General features: G+C 41.9%; 1 long non-coding RNA gene across 1 annotated transcript in view; it reads right to left on the bottom strand.

Moving 5' to 3' along the window:
- LOC308458544 overlaps positions 1–23,650 on the bottom strand; it is a 344,702-nt gene that overhangs the window by 159,702 nt on the left and 161,350 nt on the right. The window lies entirely within an intron of this gene.

Here is a 23,650-nt window from a genome sequence, read left to right as displayed (position 1 = left end):
TGTTCCCTGATGAGCACCACCCACCAAATGACTAGGTCTTTTTGGCCCAGCCAATTAAGGCATGGCTGAATCAATGGAACTGTTGCCCGGTGCTTGGTTCCTCAGTCTGAGCAACTTGTCATCCAAAGATTGAAACAGACTCCCTTGCCTGTTCTTGAAGAAGGCCACCATTGCTTTGACTTGAACCATGAAGTCTACTCCTGCCCTTTGGCCCCAACTTGCGCCTGTCCTGGAGTACATCATTTGCCTCTCACCAAGGTAAAGGACCCCTGAATGGTTAAGTCCAGTCAAAGGCGACTATGGGGTTGCAGCGCTCATATCGCTTTCAGGCTAAGGGAGCCGGCGTTTGTCCACAGACAGCTTTCCAGGTCATATGGCCAGCATGACTAAACCGCTTCTGATGCAATGGGACACTGTGACGGAAACTAGAGTACACGGGAACACCATTTTCCTTCCCGCCACAGCGGTACGTACTTATCTACTTGCACTGGTATGCTTTCGAACTGCTAGGTTGGCAGGAACTGAGACAGAGCAATGGGAGCTCACCCTGTCATGGGGATTCGAACTGCCGACCTTCTGATCGGCAAGCCCAAGAAGCTCAGTGGTTTAGACCACAGCACCACCAGCGTCCCTACTTATCTGTATCTGTACCTATCCATGCATAGGTGATGCTCATCTTCTTCAGAATTGCAGTGCTTTTCTTAATCTGATCTAGCAGCGAACAAAACTTCACCTTGATAAATTTACACAAGTCAATTCAATGTTATTTTCAATGTAAACTACTTTTTTTTTAGTTTACAACTCTTGGTTGACTGATAAATCATACTAACATTGAAATTTATGTGTTTGCCCCGTCTCCCAAAATTGAAAATGAAAAACACACACCATGCTAGGATTTTAAAATCTCAGGTTGATCAGCACAATCGCTGACGCCCCCCCCCCCAAAAAACCCCATACTTTCAAGCACTTATAAAAAGCATTTTTGTTGTGAGTGGGACTTGTAAATAAAGAAATCCAGAAGCTGTATATTGAAAGGCTAGTTATTACTAGTTTTTCATTATTAAAGTTATGCCTTTGAGAGTAAGATGCATTATGGAAGGCTATACAGTTTTAGATTTGCTGTAATTGGTATCAAGGAAAAAAGGAAACTGACATGGAGTTTATTTTTGTGGACATCAATGGCTTGCTGCCCTGTGTGTTCTATAGACTACAGTTAACCTTGTCGGAGAGAAGGTGGTGGTTGGAAGAATTATGGTTCTTAATGGCCTCTGAATACAGCTGGCCCAAGCCACTTACTCCCTTGTGGATAACGTGTCTCAGCCTTTTCCAGATGAGAAAATGATAAGGAGCCCCGAAAGATAGAAGGTCACTCTTGGGCAACTGCTGGCAAAACTGTTGCAGAATGAATCACACACTCGAGGTTATTTACACAGGGCTTTTCTCTATAGTGGATTAAGAAAATCTCATTTTTGGTATCAACTAAAGCTGAAGGTGTGGTTTTTCAAAAGGGGCGGGATCAAGTGAGTTACCGTATTTTTTGCTCTATAGGGCGCACCTAGTTTTTTTTTGGGGGGGGGATAAAGAATTTTTTTTTATTCCCCCTCCCCAGCCCCAAAGAGCAAAGAAGCCAAGACAGCCAGCGGGATCCATCCTTGGTTCCTCTTTAGCCACGCACAACCTCTCCAGCCGGGAGAGGCTGCGCGCGGCTTCGTTTTTAGAACAGGTCCGGGAGCGGCGGCAAGTGCTGTGGATAGTTGCCCGAAGCCTGGGCTTCGGGCTGCAGGCTGCTATTCTCAAACCTTCGGAGCCTGGCGGGAACTCCCGCCACGCTCCGAAGGCTTGCGGATAGCTTCCTGAAGCCTGGAGAACAAGAGGGGTCGGTGCACACCGACCCCTCTCGCTCTCCAGGCTTCAGCGAAAGCCTGCATTCGCTCCATAGGACGCACACACATTTCCCCTTCATTTTTGGAGGGGGGAAAGTGTGTCCTATAGAGCAAAAAATACGGTAGTTCTTCAGTAGGGCAGTAAGCAAACTGCTCTGGTCTATAGTTAAACGGACAGACAGAGTGCTGGTTCAAGCTGTCAGTCTTGCCCCATCCCATCTACTTCCTCCTTCTCTCCTCTTGTTTCATCTGAGGAAAATTAGCAAACCACTCTGAAAACAGATGCTGCAAATGGGAAGCTTCCCATTTCAGGCACATGCCTGCAGAGAAATTTGTTCATTTTTACCAGATGGGGTGGAAGAGGAGGCCGAAAGGGAAGGCAGGGGGTATGTACAGGGGAGTGCCTGTTCTTCTGGCCACTTATACTGTGAATGTATGTCCGTTGCACATTAACCACATATGGACATGTTAGAGCTGCTTTCTACCTAAATTTTTTTTAAAATAAAAACCCCCACAGCATTTCATTTTATGAGTTACAGCTGTCTTCTGTTTTTTTATATATAAAAGAAATTCTGATCACAGATTCATTTTAGTTTCCTTCATTAAATCCCTTGGTTCTTGTAAAACAAAACATATAAAACTCATTTATAAGTTCCATAGTCTGTAAATAATTTGTTTTCATGACATTCATTTATTTTTAAAAAAATCCCAGAGCAGTTCATCAATCACACAAATACACAACAAAACGTAAAAACAAACCATAAAAACCTATCCAACCTTTAAAAGAGCAACAAGTAAACAATCTCACAGTCTGTCCTATAAACCAAATTTCCTTGTGCTTTACTTGTTTATTCATTTTATAAAAAGAGAGAGAGAGCACACCTCATACAAAATGTGTGCAACAAAATTAACAGAGGGAATAAAATATCATTAAAAACAATTGGAGATAACCTCAAGGAAGCTCAAAGGTCTTTAAGGTGTACCTGGTGAAACTGCGGTGAAGACAATGACTGTTATGGCACTAGAGTGTGGAAATTCCACAGACAGGGTGCCACAACTGAGAAGGCCCTCAATCACTGGGTTTCAGCACTCTAAGATTATTTCAATGGCTGATGACTGTATTTGGAGCCTGAACTGTTTAGGGATTTAAAATTCAGCGAGAATACCTTTATATTGAACTCAGAAACTAATAGGCAGCCATTGCATGTTCAGACCCAGAGAGCTCCCCCCTAAATAAACACACATTTGACTCAAATTTTAGTTTTGGTTTTTGGCAGAATTTAGGCCACAACTTTATTGATTACAGAAAGTTACTGGTTGCATAGGCTCTGGTTCTGGCTCTCTCATTACACCCTTGCAGGTAGCACTGACCCAGAGCTCTATCATAGGTCAGCCAAGGGTGAACTTTGAGTCTTTAATAGTAGTAGTAGTAGGTCCATCTAGCTCAGTAATAGCCACACTGACAGGCAGCAGCAGCTCCCAAGGTTTCACACAGGAAGCCTTTCCCAGCCCTTCCTAGAGGTAGGTGGAAAGCCTGGGAACAGACTATGTCCACTCCCCAGATGCTCCCCTGGTCTCAGGCATGGGCACAACCCCCTCTCGGGGATTGACCAAACCAAGTTGAGTCCCTGGATTCCTTTAAGGGAATACCCTTCACATAGGGATGGCGAGAGCATTCTCCCATCCCTATCACATGAACCAGAGCCTATCCGCAACCTTACAAGTTGTGACAATTCGCTATGTGGCAGGCGAAACCCAAATGGCAACAGCCAATCAGCCAAGTGGGGAAAATTCCTGCCGTGCCCCTGTCCCAACGACAGACGACACACGACGGCATAGCAAGGTCAATCGCAAAATGCCCTAAATATAGGGAGAGGTGGGTGAGTGTTCCAATGCACGAGCCGAAAGAGGAAGCTCTAGGTCATGTGCATGGGTATATATAGGCCCCTCAGCCCGTTTTGACAGCTCCCCATTGGCCAGATTAAACCCAGCAACAAGGGACCTACCAATCAGGTGTTGTGGCTGTCCAATCATACCCACCCACAACCAGGAGGTCAGTCTCCAGGTCTCACCACAACACATGCCCTCTTTTAGGGAGGACACGCTGTGCAGGCAAAGGAGCTGGCGGTTCTCTGGGTGCAATGGTGGCTTCCCTGTGAATCTCACACACATCAGACTCCTGTCCACGTAGGATAGCCAAGGCAACTTACAAAAACCTGACAACAAATATAATACCATCAAGCCGTTTGCCTTAAAACTCAGAAGCAGGATAGTCGAGTGGAAAACCTGTTGAAATCATTTCAAACTGGAAAAGCTTTCAGGGATAAAACAAGCTCTCCTTTACACAAAAGCAAATTCCACTTCAGCTTAGATACCGTGCTGGAAAAGCAAGCCCTACGGCAACTGATCAGCAACAAAGAGACAAAGACAAAGGCGAGGCGAGAGGAGTCTTAGGCACACGGAACTAGACAATTGGAGAGCAGTGGGAGACAGAAGGATGTGTAATGTGCATACAGCCTGCCTCATTACAGCAGAGTGAAAGGTCATCAAAATCAATTTGCAGCATGATGTACAAAGGTCAATATCAGACTCAGATTTTCTGTGCCCATTGAAAACACAATAAAAACACCAAGAGCTTCCTTTAATAACTGTGATTAGTAAAAGAAAATGACAGTTCATTGAACCATTTATTTAAACATTTGTGCTGCCTCCGTTCTTATTAAAGACATCACAAATAATGAGAATGGCTTTTTAAAGATTTTCAGTCCTGTACCACTTCCAATTTAATAATGAACCCAGAGCAGCTGAAGGAGGCTACCCAGAATGCAGCAGCTAGACTGGTGACTGGGAGCGGCCGCTGACACCACAGAACACTGCTCCTGAAAGACCTACATTGGCTCCCAGTACGTTTCCGAGCACAATTCAAAGTGTTGGTGCTGACCTTTAAAGCCCTAAATGGCCTCAGCCCAGTAGACCTGAAGGAGCGTCTCCACCTTCATCGTTCAACCCGGACACTGAGGTCCAGCTCCAAGGGCCTTCTGGTGATTCCCTCACTGCGAGAAGTGAGGTTACAGGGAGCCAGGCAGAGGGCCTTCTCGGTAGTGATGCCCACCCTGTGGAACACCCTCCTATCAGATGTCAAGGAAATAAACAACTATCTGACTTTTAGAAGATATCTGAAGGCAGCCCTGTTTAGGGAAGTTTTTGATGTTTGATGTTTTATCGTGTTTTCAATATTCTGTTGGGAGCCGCCTAGAATGGCTGGGGAAACTCAACCAGATAGGTGGGATATAAATAAATAAATAAATTATTATTATTATTATTATTATTATTATTATTAAGCAAGTGAATATGAACAATATTGTCAGGAAAGCGGTGGGATAGCCACATGGGCTGGCATAGGTGAGAGTAGATAATCAGCAAGGTGGAGCAACACCAGGAAGCCAGGGGGAGAACTCACTACTTAAGAAGACCCCCCTAGGCTTCCTAATTCCTGCTCTGTTCCCCCAGCCCCAACAAACATACAAACAAGGGATGGAACCCAACTGGTCTTTCTTAAAATACTCGCGTACTAGTGCCCAGGTCAGCAAAAGAGATCTCCCAGAAAACTGATGTGAGCAACAGTGGGGGAAACAGACACTGAAGGACTCAGCACTTACTTAATTGGGGCACTTAATAATGACCTGCCTTGGTATTCTAGTTAGGATGCTTTTAGAAGGACAAGATTTGGGAGGTGCAAGGAGGGAGGGGGCCACCAAAGGGCTCCCTAGTAGCAGGGTGCATCAGTGGCGATGGGGACAGAGTTGTCAACCAAGATATACATCTCTGTACCATGGCCACTTTTGACCTGCCTCCCAATTTAAGCATTATTGGTGGCTTAGTTGTAATCTGTGTTGCTGGTCAGTGCCATGGATGGATGGAAAGGTACTGGCCATCTTAATTCAGGAAGAACATGCTGACATGGCTTGCTTGGCAGAAATGGTTGGATGATGGGGATTGTGTAAATCTCCAGGTATGGTCTGAGTGGCAAGGGGAGTGTTGAGTGCTTACAAACTGTCAATATAGCACCTCTCTTTTCAGATACCCTACACAGGAGTCTACAGATTTTGAGGGTATGCACCTAGTGTTGGGAAGCTGAGGAAGGTAGGAATTCTGTTAAAGTTCTGTCCACCTTGCTGCCTAACAGTCCCCCATCTTGAGCTGATGGATATGGTGTTGAGGACCCCAACATCAGTGGTCCTGGCGGGTTGGGACTTACATGCCTAGCTCAGGAGTCTGTGCTCCCCATGGCAACCATGGACCTCTCTCAAATAATGGGCAGAATATACTCAGGACCTTGTTTTCTATACAGAGTGTGGGGGGAATTATCTGTGCATAGGGGAGGCAGTAGCGACTCTTTTGTCAAGGTCAGATCACTATCTGATTCAGATTGATCTTCTGAACACTTTAAACCCCTGCAGGTATGAAAGACTCATTACTATGACCAGCTCTCAGGCTGACAGATCTGGGAGATTTTCTGATGTCTATGGGGGATTTCCCTGCAGCTTTTGCCAGGTATACAGATATATATCACACTTTGTAATCCACCATGGGGAGATACTGTATTTTGAACAGGAGCTAATAAAATAGAAATAAATAAATGTAGGCAGAAGCAGAGTCATTTCTCCCAATTGACAGCCCTTCAAAATAAAAAGTGCAATATTCATTCTTTATGAACCATCCATCAATATTTCAAGGACTGTTTGTGTGATTATTTTATTATGTGGACTAAAGCAGAATTCAGAATGTTGGGGGCGGGGAATTGACGTATGGTTAGATTGTTTTATTCTTGGGCAACCTGAACTGACCTAATAATTGTTGCAATTCATCCCTGGAAAATTGGAAACCCGGGACAGTTCAACATGGCTCTGAGTTTCCTCTCTAAATAAAAGTGAATTGTTGTTGTTGTTTAGTCGTGTCCGACCCTTCGTGACCACATGGACCAGAGCACGCCAGGCACTCCTGTCTTCCACTGCCTCCCGCAGTTTGGTCAAACTCATGTTGGCAGCTTCGAGAACACTGTCCAGCCATCTAGTCCTCTGTCGTCCCCTTCTCCTTGTGCCCTCCATCTTTCCCAACATCAGGGTCTTTTCCAGGGAGTCTTCTCTTCTCATGAGGTGGCCAAAGTATTGGAGCCCCAGCTTCAGGATCTGTCCTTCCAGTGAGCACTCAGGGCTGGTTTCCTTCAGAATGGATGGGTTTGATCTTCTTGCAGTCCATGGGACTCTCAAGAGTCTCATCCAGCACCACTCCAGTAAACAATTCTCCCATGCATGCCTCATGGAAACCAATGAGAGTAGTCCTGGGTGTGTGTGAAATGCCTGAAGACTTGATCCTAGCTTCATTACTTAACCCCATGCTGACAACTAGGGCCATCATCGGAGGAATGGTTTTGTAGACTGAAGGTTATGTTGGTTGACTGTCTGCAAGGAAGCAACTGACTCATGTTGCTCCTCGCAATCTGTGGAGTTTTGGTGTCTATATTAATGCAAGAGGGAGCCCATCAGAATTGTTCATACTTTTTTTGAGTACAGGAGGGAAAATATCTGAAGTTCATCAGCTGTTCCACACGTTGTTGGGGCATAGCCTAGGTAACCGCACCATTCTCGCTTACAGGAAGAAAATATGCCTCATTTCTGAACGTTCCCACTTCACAAAGAATCCTGGGAACTGATTTTTGTTAAAGGTGCTGGGAGTTATAGCTCGGTGAGGAGTAAACTACAGTTCCCATATTCATTGGAGGAAGACGTCCGCTTTAAATGCATGGGGGTGTATGCAACTTAAGTGGAAGTTGGCTGGAAGGAAAAAGGATTAAGCAATCTGGCTTCCCGCTCACACAGTACGTTTCCAAGCACAATTCAAAGTGTTGGTGCTAACCTTTAAATCCCTAAACAGCCTTGGCCCAGTATACCTGAAGGAGCACCTCCACCCCCATCGTTCTGCCCGGACACTGAGGTCCAGCTCCGAGGGCCTTCTGGCAGTTCTCTCACTGCGAGGAGTGAGGTTACTGGGAACCAGGCACAGAGCTTTCTCGGTAGTGGCACCCGCTCTGTGGAACACCTTCCCATCAGATGTCAATGAGATAAAGAATTATACAACCTTTAGAAGATATCTGAAGGCATCCCTGTGTTGGGAAGTTTTTAATGTTTGACGTTTTATTATGTTTTTGTATATGCTGGAAGCCACCCAGTGTGGCTGGGGCAACCCAGTCAGATGGGAGGGGGAGAAATATTTTTTTTTATTGTTGGTAGTAGCAGTAGTAGCATTAACCAGATGTTCCTCCATTTAAACTTGCAGCCTCTGAGGCTGCTTTTGCTTTGTTTTATAATGGATAAAAGATACACGCAGTTGAATGTGTTTGACTATCTGAACATCACAAAAAAGGAGGGGCAGGTTATGAGTCTTTACACTTTTCTTCTACTTGCAGATTTCCGATTAAACCTTTAAATGTACAAAATAAGGGGATTTAATACTTGAAACACATTTCCTATTCTGTTCGCATCCTCCTTGCAATGGCTGATGTCATGCACTGGATTACTTACTGGGCTTCCAGTAATGATCTTCCCCAAAAGAGAGTTAATTGTGCTCGCTCAAGATATCTAACAATGTACCCAGTAAATTCCAGGGGATTAACTGTGTGAGGAAGGTGAATTTCTTGCTTTCCTGCCAGGAAAATGAAATTTGAGCATGGTTTGCACACCAGATAAAAATAGGTAGCTTCTGTCTAACAGTTTGCTAAAAAATGAAACATATCAATTGGATCATTGGGTGAAAGCATTGTAATTATTTTTTTATTAATTCATCTTTTAACAACAATATCAGAAACTTTGTTTTCATTTTTTCCCTACTTGCTAATGAATTTCTTGTGTCCTTGCGGATATATTTTCTGTTTGAAGGTTTTCAATTTTAGTGCCTCCTTACAGTGTACTCACCTGCTGTTCCAATTACAGTTTTAGAATTATAGTGAGAACGTAATCAAGCCACATTAAATTCAGTAACGGCAGAGCCTTGTTTAGTGCTCCGGAGTGTCAGTGTTTAGAGCTGGAGACACTGGAAAAAATAACAGGGTGTTCATTTTGTTTCAAAAAAATAAAAATAAAATTGAAATGAAATCTTGTAATGCATTTTCTGTTAGGTACTTTCTATTTTGTTCCTGGAAGGGGGTGGGAACGAAACGGTGTTGGATTCTTGAAGCATGAGAAACCTTTGCAGACATCCCACCTTTTTTCCTGACTGAGAATCTGTGAATTGAACAACTTCGGGAAAGTAACAATAGGATCAAGCATCACTTACAGAAGCAAAAGGAACCTAATTTGACCTGTGTGGACATTTCCCCCAACCATAACCACCTGCTCCACACCTTCTGTCGTATGGCAGAAGACCTTCTTGGTAGTGGCGCCCACCCTGTGGAATGCCCTACCATCAGATGTCAAGGAAATAAACAACTATCTGACTTTTAGAAGACATCTCAATGCAGCGCTGTTTAGGGAAGTTTTTAATGTTCTATTGTGCTTTTAATTCTGTTGGGAGATGCCCAGAGTGGCTGGGGAAACCCAGCCAGATGGGCGGGGTAATAATAATAATAATAATAATAATAATAATAATTTAATGTCAAGTGTGACACAGGTAAAGACATGGCTGCAAAGGAACTATTGGGTGTTTAAACTGCACTCCCAATTGTTCCTTGGCAAGTAGGGAGTGGTAAATCTATACAAGTCTCTCAGTGCTTCATTGTTCAAAGCTTAAGTTCAGTTCTCTACATTCCCAAAACAATTTTCAAATAGTCCTTATGAAAATTCCTCAAAATTTAATGCAAATTTCTGTTAATAATAATAATAATAATAATAATAATAATAATAATAATAATTTATTTATTCCCCAGCCACTCTGGGCGGCTTCCAACAAAACACTAATATACAATAACCTATTAAACATTTAAAGCTTCCCTAAACAGGGAATAAATGTTTTTATATGCATTTCCCCCTAATACAGTGGTACCTCGGGTTACAGATGCTTCAGGTTACAGACACTTCAGATTACAAACTCCAGTAACCCAGAAATAGTACCTCACGTTCAGAACTTTGCTTTAGGATGAGAACAGAAATTGTGTGGCGGTGGCATGGCGGCAGCGGGAGGCCCCATTAGTTAAAGTGGTAGCTCAGGTTAAGAACAGTTTCAGGTTAAGAACAGTTTCAGGTTAAGAACAGACCTCCAGAACGAATTAAGTTCTTAACCCGAGGTACCACTGTATACATGTTTTATTCAAAGCAGCTTTCCTTAATATAATATGCTTCTGTATATCATATTCACTAATATATGCTTTTTAATGCATACCCTAGCTGCATATGCGTTTTCATGCAAATGGCTTGGCTGGAGAACTGCAGTACAAAATTCAGAGAAGTGTGAATTTCAAAAAGATGGCTGTGTTTTGATTCATACATTGTTTCAGCAAGTTTGTCTCTAAATAAGAACTGTATCGGATTTCTCCCCATCCCAATTGGCAAGCACCAATCAGCCGAAGGGCTCCATTTGGGAGCACAGCTTAGAGTCAAATTGCACCTGCAAACAGATATTTCCCCCCTTCGAACGAACATTGTTTTCCTCTGCAGACCAGCTTGCAGATAGAATTGGCAGTTCACATCACTGCAGAAGAAGATGCGGCAACAGCTTTTCTTCTTCATTTCTTCCCTGATTTTTGCTTGTCCTGTGGCCTCCAGAAAGTTGCTCAGAAAAGAATGTGGCCCTCAGATTAAAAGGTCCTCCCCATCTTTCATCTAATACATCATAGATGCTGACTCCTAAAGGACGAAACACTTTGGGTCCCCTCAATTATTTTTTTTAGGGGGCGAAGGCCTCCCCATTGTTCAGGGCTAACGTAGAGCCAGACAGAGTGTCACACGACATAATGCATGTGATGTCAGGATGTCACATCACAACCCTCAATTATTTTTGGAAGATGGCGTCTCTGCAATACATGCATGCATTATGAGGGCATATACCATATTTTTCCATGTATAACATGCCCCCGTGTATAAGAAGCCCCCTGAAATTTAGAAAATGAGGGGAGATTGCCCATAGTTGTTCAGCTTTTTTGAGGGGGGCACAGTTGTTCAGCTTTTTTATGGCGGGAATGATGAAAATCGCTTACCCGCCTGACCTACGCTGCCACTCACACGTGTCGCAAAAGCCACCTATCGTCTGTCCCCTCACCACCAGAAGTGGCCAATCGCCCACCCAATTGCCGCAGCGACAGCCAATCGACACCAGCCCTTGACACAGCCACCAATAACACAAGCAATAGCGGCAGACAATTTTCGGCTCGCGGCAGGAACCAATCCCATACCCCCCCCATGCGCTAATCCGTGAATAAGACGACCACCGATTTCCAACATAAATTTGAAAAAACAAATCCTCGTCTTATACACAGAAAAACACGGAACCTAGTTCAGAAAGAAATCCAGAGCATAGCGGAAGTCTCCTTAGATTTGTATCAAAACTGGGGGATATTGTACGTTTCCCTCTCATACTTGATGCATCATTTCAGAATGCTAACCGCAGCACAACTTCAATCTCTCTCTCTCTCTCTCTCTCTCTCTCTCTCTCTCTTTCTCTCTCTTGCCTGCAGCCCAATGACATTACAACAAGATCCCATCCAGGCTATAGCCAGAACTAGCCAAAACAAAGCATTCTATAAATATTATGTTAAGGTTTTATATTCTGTTTCCTGTTAAGGACTGCAGCATCCTTGCAGCAGAAGGGTTTAAATTAAAGCTCATTTAGCTGGCCTGCTGCCTTGCGGTAAAGGTCAGCATGTCACTTCCTGCATCCTGTTTTCTGATCAGTTCAAGCTTTCCTATCAGTTGTTGACATGAAGTCTGCTGATGAATGAGCCCTAAGAGGATCATAAAACAATTTGTAGAGCAAACTGGAAGGAATGTCATACGTCCGCCTTCGCCAACCTGATGCCCTCCAGATATCTGGGACCGTGTCTCCCATCAGCTGTGCTGGCAGAAGTTCTAGTCTAAAGCTGGGCACCAGGTTTGCAAAAGCAGGTCAGGTGCCATTCCCTCTAACCATTCCAGCCAGACAATATGCACAAAAGAAGGATGAATTTGATAATAACCATCTTGCACTTCCTAGTCTCCCACAACTGGCCTTTTTCCATTGGGCCAATTCAATGAACGGAGAAAGGAACCCTATTCACCAGCAAACAGTTATTTAGGTACAATCATTTGTACTTTGTCATAATATAATGGCGAGTGTAAATTTGTCTTTGAAGCATGTTTCATTAACTTCCCCCCTCCCTCTATAGAGTCACATCAAAAGAGTCTATAAATAAGTGATGTGTTCAGTCTGCCAGTTCTTACATGCATACCAATTACCTCTATTGGTTTCAGGGCACGTAGTCAGTACTTTAAACAACTCAGATAATATTGCCAACTGAAATATTCAACATCTCCATCTTGGTATGCTGTCACCAAGCATAGAATGATTATAATTGGTAATCAGTTTCACTGCTGGTAAGTTGAGTGGCATCAAGCATTTTATATCCATGCTTATGTCAAACTCAATTAACATTCTAACACACTGTGTTTCAGAGACACAGACCTAATCTGAGCGAACAACTCATTTATTCTCTCTCTCTCTTTTATGTCAGAAATTCTTCTATTCCACGAAGAGATCTTGAAGTGCAAATACATTTATTAATACAATCACAACTTCTCTCTCTCTTTGGTTTCCAGAAGGAAATGGAAATGAGCTTTATACCTTTATTCCCACTGTAAGCGTTGCGTGCCAATGACAAATGGCAAAGCTGAACCGCTGGGACTTCCAGGAACACAGAATGGTCTTTATACTGGCAACTACAAACTGCTGTACTTGAATACGACTTTCATTGTGAATGGAGGGGAAAGAAAAGTTCATTTCCCCCTTAATAAATGTGAAAGGGTTTCCCCTCTCTATTCAAATAGGTTGACTCCTAATACACAACCCAAAGATTTCCCTTAGATCATTCTCACCTTAAGCACCCAAGCGCATCCTTCATGCAGCTAATCTTGAACAAACACTAAATCAGCCACACCTCAAGGCATACCTCATTATTTATTTTTGGCATTTGTACACATTGCCGTAACACAAAGTTCTCCAGGTGGTTTGCAATGAAAAACAGCAGCATTGTACTGTACATATAAAATAAAACCTTAGAGCATGGAATCAAAGTTCAACAAAATCAATTCAGCAAAAAGAGAGAACGCAACACCCCAAGGTTGAAAACACAGCTTTAAAAACTGAGAGGCCCACTACAAAAGGCCTGGATCTTTATCTGGTGATAGGGAAGCCTGTTCCCTAAGCAGGGTGCCAGTATTGAAAAGGCCCTATCAGGGGTGGTTATACACCTTACTTCCAACATTAATTTAGCAGCCCAAGCACTACCATTGCTAGGAGTTGGATGATACTGAGGTTGGTTGATTTTATTTTTTTTAAGGACAACTTGGGTGCGGCCCTTCGGAGGCCCCACCAAAAACCCCAATTTGCATCACAGCAAGTGCCCATGGGAGCAGTTGATAAACCATATGAGTGCATTTAAGCTTTTAATTAATTTATTTATTTCCAAATGAGTAATTTGTGGGCTGCAGATATGGGGGGAACAGATACATCCTGTGGGTCATGGGTTCACCATAGCTCCCCCCCCAAACCTGAAAAAAGGTCATTGAGAAGCTTAGCATTATGCCTGATGGATCCAAAAAGTCTTTTCCCTGGTGTACTGGGTCATCTTGGGCTGCAACAAGGCTTGGCAGACTGCCATGGCATTGTACGCTCAATAATGTAACAAGATCATTTTGTTTATGAACTTTGTGGGTGGTTTTGTACACGAAATCTGCGCTCCTGTCTATCATCTTCCTTTTAATTTCCCTTTGGTTATTGTTGCCTGAATTAATCAAAAGCCTGGAAAATATTTGTGATTGAAACAATCCTGTGCACAATTTGCAACCCTGATGTTCAGGTTATCTACTCCTGTGTGAAATCTTCACAAAATATGTGAAATTGGTATGTTGAATTACTTGATTATATCGGTTCTGAATTTGGGGTGGACAGTTCAATTATGGAATTGGCTTTAAAATAGTTGGCTTGTATGAAATAGCACATGGCTGCTGTGGTTCAGCAGTTCTTGAATGCAGGAAGGGGCCAGAGCTCATCTGTAAATGTCCATGCTCTGCTTAGGCTTTTGAAGATATAGCTGTAGTCTTTCTGCAACCCCTGGACACTCAAGCCTGATTCTTATTAAGGTGATATCTCCACCATCACAGGTTCCCAACTGTAAAATACCTTTGAGTGACTCACTTCAACAATCCACTTTAAGACCAATTCACTTGGAGGTCCATCTTAAGAAGAGAATCTTCTCCTTCCACAAAAATGGGCATATTAGGTCTACCACAGGGGAGAGAAACACCACGCGCATTCAGCAGCAATGGTACTCAACATAAAGGATACACAAAGGAGAACATGCCCATAAACAAAGCCAACACTCTTTCAGGACCAAGAACATGTCTGTTTTGAAACAGACCAGAGATCCTATACAAAGATTCCCTGTAAGAAGAGGATACTGCTATTGGATTCTTCAACCATTCTCCTACTAATCCCAGTTCAGACAGCTAAAACCACATACGACTTAAACCCAGAAAGCCATTTTCAAAATAATGCTATCAGCCAGGTCAACTTTAGCTTCTTCAGCTAATGACCAGTTGCATTAAGTGGGTTTGTAAGTGTGTGTGAAATACAAAGGTACACCAGAACAAACAATATATCCACAGTGTTTATTAGGGTCCTCCACTTCTTCCCATTCGGCCTTGAAACCAACTTAGTGAAAGAATTCAAAGTCTATCATATGCAATAGCAGGATATAGCCAACCACATAATTAATACTGAGCAGACATTGATTAGAACAAAAATCACTTTTTGAACCAAAGAAAGTACTGTGAAGGCAGGCGTCATTATAACCAGGCAGTGATATGTCTTTGGGGTACAAAAGATTTATCAAGCACTAGGAAGCCAGCTATTCCAACTTGCTAAGTTAGTGTATGACAGAGACACACACACATCTATGTTTACGATCCCAAGATATCTGCCAATGTTCATATCACCTAGGTTTGATGGATATTTGGGGACCTGCATGCTGCCAGAAAGCATGGTATTAGAAACACGTAAATAAATGCTCACTCTCCTAACAAGTATATTTGAGATGTTTGGCATGTAGCCAACATTGTACATGGGCACTACCAACATTTTCAGTTCTGTTTGAAAGACCAGCATTTGCAAACCTGCTGTTACTAAACACTTCACTCCCTGCAAATAAGTGTGAATGAGGTAATTCACTCCCTACAAAAGGAAATGCATTTGAAGAATAACTAACGACCTCCTTAACTCCAGTGTCATGTGTTGGGAGGAACTGCTTCCTGCAATATCCTCATATTGCAACCTTTCTCCTCTCTCCTTCAAAATATCCTCAAAACCTCCTCCAGGAACAATTTGTCACAATCCCTTAGTCCTGTCCCTACTGAAAGTGTGCTTAGGTACATGTAACTGAGCTGAGCTTATCGTTCCTGTTCTTCCTCATCCCCATCAACTACCCTTCCCTCTGTTTGCAGGGGCCTGCCGAACGTTGCTGGACTCCAAATCCCATCATCCTCAGCCAGCATGGCCAAGGATCAGGGATGATGGGAAATGTAGCCCAGAAACGTTTGGAAGACCGCAGGTCCCTCAACCCTGCTCCATTGTCTTATCATTGCTTACAGTAAGCAAAAGCCTTTTTCTTACGACCTTATGACAATAATGAATGCATCCTAACATGCACAGATGATGCTATCACTCTGTATCAGAGTTCAGTGATATTCCAGGCTGCAGTTATCAGAGAAAGAAAAGAGGCATGTTAGTTGAGAGTTGAGGGGCATACAATGTTGTCTGTGGGAAACTGAACTTGGGAAGGTTCAGGACCTTCTGAGCCAGTGTGGTGTAGTGGTTAAGAGCGGTAGACTCGTAATCTGGTGAACCGGGTTCGTGTCTCCGCTCCTCCACATGCAGCTGCTGGGTGACCTTGGGCTAGTCACACTTCTCTGAAGTCTCTCAGCCCCACTCACCTCACAGAGTGTTTGTTGTGGGGGAGGAAGGGAAAGGAGAATGTTAGCTGTTTTGAGACTCCTGCGGGTAGTGATAAAGCGGGATATCAAATCCAAACTCCTCTTCTTCTTGTTCTTCTTCTTCTTCTTCTTCTTCTTCTTCTTCTTCTTCTGACTGCATGATGACAGTGAGGTCTCTAGACATCTGATCCAACTGGCCCTTTCACCTTCTTCCCAGTTTCCCAAACATGGGCTGTCCTGTTGTGCACCCCAGTAAGAGTTGTGGGGTCTGAGACTTCCGGGTCGGCGCCATCGATAATGGCGGATTCCCTCTGAGTCTCTGAGGGACTAGCTCCATGGGATCGGGTCCTACCGCTGCGGCGAAGTGGGGGCCCTTTAAAAATCACAGGCGGGTGAAGCCTGTGAACGTGGGGACTCGGGGGGCACCTTTTGCGCTCCCCCAAGTCGTGAAAGGACCCTTTTTAAGGGTTCGGGAGCGAGACGGGGTGAGCGGCGCGGTGCTGAGAGTCGACTGCTTCTTCCGCGGAGTGAAGCCGCATAGCCGTTATTGGAGAGCGCTGACTTTTTCCTGGGACAATTCGACGTTGAAAGCAACTACCCGTGAGTAGGATTAAATTGGATTTAAAGGAAAAAATAAGCTAATTCGGCACCGAAGCGGGAAGGTACAAACAGGAAGTCTGCCTTCCTTTCTTATAGATAGATCAAAGCAAAGAGACTGTAAGCGGAAACTGGGAAAGACGTTTGAAAAAGACTGAAATCGCAACATCAGGAAAACGATCTCCCCTCCGGAGTGCAGGAGAGGAGGGAGGAAAGGTTTGAGCTGTACTAATCTGCAAAAAAATAAGGGAAAAGGGAGTTAAAATCCACCGTCTAAAACCTGGGAACGGACTGCCCTGAGATGAATGCCGTTCTGTGAAAAGCCTGTCTGTAAGCAGAGGACTTTTTACAGCTAACTCTGCTAAAGAGATACAGTGTTTCTGGACTTCTCCTGGTTCTAAAGTAACTGTTTAAGTGCAACTGAAACTGTTGTTTTTAGGTGAATTGGGGGACTTATAAGGACCATTTTTGTTTCTAAAAGTTGCAAGCTTTGGCTGTTACTGTGTCCCCCTAGAGGAGGTTTGACATTGCTACAATAACAACTGGGTTAGAGGAAAATTCCATTCCAAAACAAACTTTCAACCGTGGGATCGACCTTGAATTCTCATGAGAGTGTTATGGCAGATGGGAGAGGAAAGCTAGAGCTGGCGCAGGAAAAAACTACTAGGTCTGGCAGACCCTATCGGACAGACACTGCGCAGCAGCGAAGGGCTTCAACATCTGGAGCATCTGGAACATCAGGGGCTGCTCCTCCACAGGTCAAACCAAAAGTTATGTCGTCCGAAGACGTTTTGGCACATGCACTTGGAAAAATTAATGAATCTTTGGAAAATTTAGCTAAGCAGGTAGCTGAGACAAATAAACAAGTAGATGAAGCATCAGTTAAAATTGACCTGAATACAACAAGCATTAATAATTTGGGACAGAAGGTGAATACCAATACAGAGTCTATTGAAAAATTATTACAGGAATCTGCTTCGACCCGAAAGATAGCTGAAGAAGCAAAAGATATAGCAACTGCTACTCAAGAGAAGATACCACCGGTATACAAGCAATTGGAGGACCACGGTTTGACACTGTCTATGATTGAATTGAAAGAGAAACAAAGGAATCTAAGAATCAGGGCTGTACAAGAACGTGAGAAAGATAATTTGGCAGAATTTCTTACACAGGAATTTACAGATTTTTGGCAACAGGATTTGGGGAAGGAAGAATTTAAGATAGTGAATGCATTTAGACTTGGAAGAAGACAAAGAAGGAACAAGGTGAGGGACTGCTTGATTACTCTTCGAACAAAAGAGGAGAGAGATAAAATTTTGAATCTGCACTATCAAAAGACTTTGGAAATTTACGACTCAAGTGTGGAGATATTTAAGGACATTCCAAAACATCTTTTGGACTTAAGGCTTAACTACGGAGACCTAGTTGCCCTGTTGAGAAGAAATAGAATTATCTTTAGGTGGGAATTTCCTCAAGGCCTATCCTTTAAATACAAAGGAAGAAAGAAAGAAAGATAAAGATAAAAGATAAGAAAGATAAAAATAAGATCAGTCAATGATAAAGATAGGTTTTTGAAAGATTACGAAGAAGATCTACAGAAAGAAGCGGAATCCGGAGAAGAGCCAAAAGCACTGGAAAAAGGAATACTAGACATAGCAAACTTATCTTTTGGATTGCACGGTCCAGAGAAAGAGACACCATCGACAGAACAAGAACAGACACTTGGCGCAGTTGGAGGCAAAGTGAAGTAACCCCATCATGGCTCTGCAACTGTTAAGTTGGAATTGTAATGGTTTGAACTCTCCTCGAAAGAGAAAAAGTGTTTTTCATTTACTAAAAAAGGAACAATTGGACTTGATTTGTTTACAAGAAACACATGTAACAAGGCTACACAGGAAACTACTGATTAATAAAAGATTGGGACAGGAGTTTATCTCATCTGACAAAGTTTAAAAAAGAGGAGTTGTGATATATGCAAAGGAGAGATTATTACCGAAATTAATTTTTAAAGATGAACAAGGCAGATTTTTGGCAATCGAAATTCAAGTTCAAGGAGAGAAATTTTTGATCGTAGGAATTTATGCACCGAATGAGGGGAAATCTGAATTCTTTAAAAAGTTGCATGAGATCTTATTGGACTATTTGGATTACAATCTGATTTTGATGGGGGACATGAATGGAGTAGTATCTACAAACATGGACAAGGCACAAAGACAGGTAGTTACCAAGGATGGTAGACTACCGAAAACATTTTTTGAGATGACAGACAATATGGATTTAATGGACATTTGGAGAGTAAAGAACCCCTTGGGAAGAGAGGGAACCTTCTTCTCTGAAGCCAAGATGACATGGACTAGAATTGACCAAATATGGGTAACTAGAGGAATGGCACCAAAGATAAAGAAAGTGGAAATCTGCCCAAAAACTTGCTCCGACCATAAAGCTGTAAGGATGGAGATGAAACAAATATCAACTGGCTCCTTCAGATGGAGGATGAATGACACCTTATTTAGAGATGAAGAAGTGTATAAAAAGGCCCAAAAAACTTTGAGAGTCTATTTTGAAATAAATATGAACACCAATGTAGAAAAAAGAGTAATCTGGGATGCAAGCAAAGCTGTCATGAGAGGGTTTCTGATACAACAGAATGCAATAAAGAAGAGAAGTCAAAATGAGAAGAAAGATAAAATTTTGGAGAAAATAAAAGAAAGTGAGAAGAAACTGAGAGCAAAACCAAAGTCGCAGGAGATTTTGAGAGAAATAAAATTATACCAAGTACAATATATGGAAATGATGAATCAGGAAATAGAATGGAAAATTAAACAAATGAGACAAAAAACATTTGAATCAGCTAACAAATGTGGGAAATTGTTGGCCTGGCAAATGAAAAAAAGACAAAAATTAAATACTATTACAAACTTAGAAGTGGAAGGAAAGAATATACATAACCCAATCGAGATTAGAAACTGTTTCCAGAGGTATTATAAACAATTATACACACAAGGGCCACAGAAAGAAATGGACATAGACCGATTTTTGAAGACAAATGGATTACAAAAAATCTCCCAAGAAAGCAAATTAATGTTGAACTATAAAATATCTGAACAGGAAGTAGAAGGTGCCATTCAAAATATGCAATTGGGCAAATCTCCAGGACCGGATGGGCTGACTTCTAGATATTATAGACCTTTGAAAGAGTGGCTATTACAACCTTTGAAGGAAGTCTGCAATGAAATTTTGGAAGGGAAAAGGGCACCAGAGTCGTGGAAAGAGGCGTACATTACACTTATACCGAAAACAGAGACTGAAAAGACTCAGCTTAAGAACTCCCGCCCTATATCGTTACTTAATGTGGATTACAAAATTTTTGCAGACATTTTGGCCAAGAGATTGAAAAAAGTATTGATGGAAGAGATTCATAAAGACCAAGCGGGCTTTCTCCCGGGAAGACACTTGTCTGATAATTTGAGGAATATAATTGATATTTTGGAAAAATTAGAAGTGAATATAAATACTAAAGCAGTTCTGATATTTGTGGACGCGGAGAAAGCCTTTGACAACATCTCTTGGAGTTTTATGAAGAAGAACCTACAGGGGATGGGGGTAGGCCAAGGTTTTGAAAATGGTATAGGTGCAATATACTCTGAACAAAAGGCTAAATTAATTGTAAATAATGTGGTGACGGAAGAATTTAAGATAGAAAAAGGGACACGACAGGGGTGCCCAATCTCCCCACTGCTTTTCATATTGGTCCTGGAGGTTCTGCTGAATATGATTAGAAGGGAATGGTTAAACGCATACAGGTCGGAGCCAAACAGTACAAACTGAGAGCATTTGCAGATGACTTAGTATTGACGTTACAGGAGCCAGAATCTAGAACCAAAAGGGTTTTAGAACTAATTCAAGAATTTGGTCAAGTGGCAGGATTTAAACTGAACAAGTTAAAAACTAAGGTTTTAGAGAAAAATTTAACACCGATTGAAAGAGAGAGGTTTCAGAATGAGACAGGTTTGACTGTGGTTAAGAAAGTGAAATACCTGGGGATTAATATGACAGCCAAAAATGGGAACCTATTTAAAGATAATTATGAAAAATGTTGGACGGAAGTGAAAAAAGATTTAGAAATTTGGTCAAATTTGAAGCTTTCACTGTTGGGTCGTATTGCTGTGATAAAAATGAATGTATTGCCTAGAATGCTGTTTTTGTTTCAAACATTGTGGACAAGATGGATTGTTTCAAGAAGTGGCAGAGAGATATTTCTAGATTTGTCTGGCAGGGCAAGAAGCCCAGAATAAAATTTAAGATATTAACTGATGCAAAGGAAAGGGGTGGATTTGCCCTGCCAGACTTTAAACTTTATTATGAATCAGCAGCTTTTTGCTGGTTGAAAGAATGGCTACTTCTTGAAAACACAGACATTTTGGACTTAGAAGGTTTTAACAATGTATTTGGATGGCATGCATATCTGTGGTATGACAAGGTCAAAGCGCATAAAGCATTTAAAAACCATATTGTCAGGAAAGCATTGTTTAATGTTTGGATAAGATACAAGGATTTATTGGAAAACAAAACCCCAAGGTGGCTGTCACCGATGGAAGCGAAAGCTCTGAAAAGGCTCAATATGGAGGCCAATTGGCCGAAATATTGGGAAATTTTGGAACAAGATGGAGATAGACTGAAACTGCAGAGTTTTGAGAAACTAAAAAATAAAGTGCGAGACTGGCTTCATTATTATCAGATAATGGAGGCATATAATTTGGACAAGAAAATTGGCTTCCAGGTGGAAAAATCAAAATTAGAAACAGAACTGTTAGAACCCAAAACTAAGATTTTGTCAAAGATGTATAACTTGCTGGAGAAATGGAATACTCAGGATGAAACGGTGAAATCTGCTATGATTAAATGGGCACAAGATTTTGGACATAACATTATGTTTGCTGACTGGGAACAGTTGTGGACCACAGGTATGAAGTTTACGGCATGTAATGCTTTAAGAGAGAATATTATGAAAATGATATACAGGTGGTACATGACCCCAGTCAAGCTTGCAAAAATTTATCATTTGCCCGATAACAAATGTTGGAAATGTAAAGAAACTGAAGGTACATTCTTTCACCTTTGGTGGACGTGCCCAAGGATTAAGGCTTTCTGGGAAATGATATATAATGAACTGAAAAAGGTATTTAAATATACCTTCTTGAAGAAACCAGAGGCCTTTCTCCTGGGCATAGTCGGCCAATTGGTGCCAAAGAAGGATAGAACCCTTTTTATGTATGCCACAACAGCAGCAAGAATACTAATTGCAAAGTATTGGAAGACACAAGATCTACCCACTCTGGAAGAATGGCAGATGAAGCTGATGGACCATATGGAACTGGCAGAAATGACTGGCAGAATCCGAGACCAGGGAGAAGAGTCGGTGGAAGAAGATTGGAAGAAATTCAAAGACTATCTACAGAATTATTGTAAAATTAATGAATGTTAGAATGATGTTGGATAGTAATTAAGTGGTTTCCAGCTGTAATGCTTTAAGGGATTATGAAAAATGGGTTGTTAATAGGTAAAAATTTAACGTTACTATTTTAAGACTAAAGATTAGGATAAATAAAGAGGGTAAGGATTTGCTGAACCAACAAATTGAATTGGAATACAAAAAAGGGAGGTATGAGGAGGTCCAGGAAACAAGCTAAAGGAAAACAAGCAATGGAAAATCTGTGTGTTTTTAACTATTTTTATTTTGTATTTTTGTTATTTTTTTTCATTTTTATTATAATACTTTAAAAAAGCTTAATAAACATTTCAAGCAGGAAGAGTTGTGGGGTCCACCCATCATCTAGCATTAAAATATCCCCTCCCTGGAGTGAACACATGGAGCTAGGATATGGAGCTATGCATCTGCCCTTCCTGGCCCACACCTATCTGCTCCAGTTTTTAAAAGAAGGTCTCCTCTTACTTCTTCTGTGGATGGTTCAATGTCTTTGGCGCCATGCATTTCAGAATTTCAAACATGACCTGTCACGCATTTCCTTTGGGAGTTTTTCTCCCCTGTCAAAACTTCTGGGAAATGATCAGTCTTTATAACTGATGTGGCAATGCCACCGTTTTGAGCCTGCCCTGACTTTGCTGACATAGAAAACAAGTAGGAGAGCAGCATCTCTTTTCAGAAAATAGCTCCATAATCTCTCCCACCTATAATAAAAACAAGCAAATTGACACCCTGCCAGGAGTAGCCAGAGGAGATCTTAGAAGAGAGTTCTTAATGATACTTTTGCCATATTGCATGCCTGTAAATAATTCATTAAGTCAACCATCCCTTTGTTTTAAGCAAACATGAGCATATGCCTTTTGAAATGGGATTCAGGCTCTTTCTTTTTTTTACAGCAGAACACGAGCGTAATATGATACTTGAAAAGAATAATGTCATTGTATATTGATTTTTTGTCTCTCATAATTAACAATGGTTACATCTGTCACTTATCAAGAACCTTTGTTTTCCCCTCTCCTTTATTTTCTCCCTTTTGTTACATGTGCGTCTGTTTGCACGTATCCATGCTAAATTTCTGAGTTTATTGCACGGCTGCAGAAGCTAACAACGCAAATGAAAAAGCCATCAGTTACCCTGCCGTGAAGCTCGCTTCTCATTTAAGAATAACAGCCTAAAGTGGCAACGCCTAAGACCCTGAAGTCTTAAACTGAACAAGACGGTTTTAACCATGTTCCAGAATAATGTCTGCATTTCTCCTCCAATTATTATCTCCAACTAAAAACTAAACTGAAATTTCACAGGAAACGTGTTTGGTTGTTGTTGTTTAGGCGAAAATTTGTGAAGTTTTTTTTTCCTTTTTCTCATTCCCTCCTGAAAAGGAAAAAAAGCCACCTTGCAAATTTTTGTGCACTTTTGTGTAGTTGTTCACACAGAGACACATACACACATGGCAACCCCCTCTCCTTCCTACCCACTGTGCCCTGGAGCAATGCTAAACATAGGTGGCCATAGAC

Source organism: Podarcis pityusensis (assembly GCF_964106645.2).
Source record: "Podarcis pityusensis genome assembly, chromosome: 11".
NCBI lineage: Eukaryota > Metazoa > Chordata > Lepidosauria > Squamata > Lacertidae > Podarcis > Podarcis pityusensis.
Note: the sequence above shows the minus strand (reverse complement) of the source record. Positions and strands in the feature narration are given on the sequence as shown.